Here is a 2,194-nt window from a genome sequence, read left to right on the forward strand (position 1 = left end):
GCTGTTTTTTGTTTTTTTCTTGGAAGAACCAAAACTTGGCTCTCACTAAGAAGTGATGTGAGTGGGATCACAGAGGACAGTCTTGAGTAGAGAGGAGAAAAAGGTGTAACACATGTCAAGGAATGTGAATACAGCTGCATTTGTGAAGAAACATGAGAAGCTTTTAAACTGTAATTTTAAAACTTTGTGTTTGTTGCTATCAATTAAAAATTACTAAGGTACAACTTTGTAGGCATCTGTAGCTCTGGTAGGAGGAAAGGTGTGGTAGGAGTAGGGACACTGGTAGACAGAAGGAAGGGCAACTCACAACCAATTACCAGGTCACCAAAAGAGGAAATTAAGGTTTTCCCTCTCCCACTTCTCCGTATCATTCACAAACGTAAGGAAATAAAATCTAAACCAAAACTTACTGGGGAAACCTCCCTACGGTGCAGCAAAATAGGCAGAAACGTGGACACTGAGAGGTAAACTCAGGGTGAATTCCTCCCTGAGAATGTGGAGAAGAGTTGGTGGGTCTGAACCAAGGACTCACTGTGTCTAGGTGGAGTTCAGGTGATTTATGTTTACTGTGTTTTTCAATGAAGGCGTAGAAAGTGTTGAATTTTTAACACACTTTTTGTGGCGCTGTAGGATAAGCAAGTACTACGCTGCAAGGTCGGGTTGAACCACAAGGTCATCGGTTCAAACTCACCAGCCACTCCTCAGAAAGCTTATACAAGGTTCTGAGTGGGAAAGGATTCCACAGCACTTAAAAGAAACAACATGGATACATGGTCACGCTGAGCTAGTGCCCGGGTCTGGAATCAGACACCAGTCTTCTCAGCCGCGCCCTCCTCCTCCCGCCCCCTGCAGACCATGAAACCCCGCAAAGTGAGCGAGCTGTGGGCCTTCGTGAAACTGTGTAAGCAGGACCCGAGCGTCCTGCACGCTGAGCAAATGTGCTTTCTGAGTGAGTGGGTGGAGAGCATGGGTGGTAAAATACTACCTGCTACTCAGAAAGCAAAATCAGAAGAGAATACCAAAGAAGAAAAAACAGATAATAAGATGCTAGAAGAAAGCATAAGGACAGATGAACCGTCAAGTGAAGAAAGTGACCTAGAAATTGACAATGAAGGTGTGATTGACCCAGACACAGATGCCCCTCAAGAAATGGGAGATGAAACTGTAGAGATAACTGAAGAGATGATGGATCAGGCAAATGACAAGAAAGTGGCTGCCATTGATGCACTCAATGATGGTGAACTACAGAAAGCCATTGACTTGTTCACGGATGCCATCAAATTGAATCCTCGATTGGCCATTCTGTATGTCAGGAGAGCAAGTGTCTTCATCAAATTACAGAAGCCAAATTCTGCCATCCGAGACTGTGACCGAGCCATTGAAATTAATCCTGATTCAGCCCAGCCCTACAAGTGGGGAGGCAAAGCACACAGACTTCTGGGCCATTGGGAAGAAGCAGCACATGACCTTGCTCTTGCTTGTAAACTGGACTATGATTAAGATGCTAGTGCAATGCTGAAAGAGGTTCAACCAAGGGCCCAGAAACTTGCAGAACATCAGAGAAAGTATGAGCGAAAACGTGAAGAGCGAGAGATCAAAGAAAAAATAGAAAGGGTTAAGAAGGCTCGGGAAGGACATGAAACAGCCCAGAGGGAGGAAGAAGCCAGACAACAATCTGGAGCTCAGCATGGCTCTTTTCCAGATGGCTTTCCCAGGGGAATGCCTGGTAATTTTCCTGGGGGCATGCCTGGGCTCAATGAGATTCTTAGAGAGCCAGAAGTTCTTGCAGCTATGCAGGATCCAGAAGTTATGGTGGCCTTCCAGGATGTGGCTAAAAACCTGGCAAATATGTCCAAGTATCAGAGTAACCCTAAGTATGGTCATGAATCTCATCAGTAAATTGTCAGCCAAATTTGGAGGTCAAGCCTAAATATCTTCTGACAAAGCCCTTGCTGAAGGAAAAGCAACCTAGATCATTCTGTGGATGTTGCAATAATACAAACCAGTGTACCTCCGACCTTCATCAAGAAAGCTGCGGTGCTCTGAGAGCACCCTTCCCTGCAGCCCCAATGCAGCTGAGATATTTTCACTCATTTGCCATTAGGGTATTCATTCAGATAATGTTTTCCTATTAGCAAGTTTACTGATGAAGATCAAAGAGCACAGCCTTCCGTATGGATTACAACTCAATGTA

At 44.8% G+C, this 2,194-nt stretch overlaps 1 pseudogene; it reads left to right on the forward strand.

Annotated features, from left to right (window-relative positions):
• The first annotated feature begins 855 nt into the window (after window positions 1-855).
• On the forward strand, window positions 856-1,930 carry LOC102818259 (annotated as a pseudogene).
• The last annotated feature ends 264 nt before the right edge of the window (window positions 1,931-2,194 follow it).

This window comes from Chrysochloris asiatica, unplaced genomic scaffold, assembly GCF_000296735.1.
Source record: "Chrysochloris asiatica unplaced genomic scaffold, ChrAsi1.0 scaffold00595, whole genome shotgun sequence".
Taxonomy (NCBI): domain Eukaryota; kingdom Metazoa; phylum Chordata; class Mammalia; order Afrosoricida; family Chrysochloridae; genus Chrysochloris; species Chrysochloris asiatica.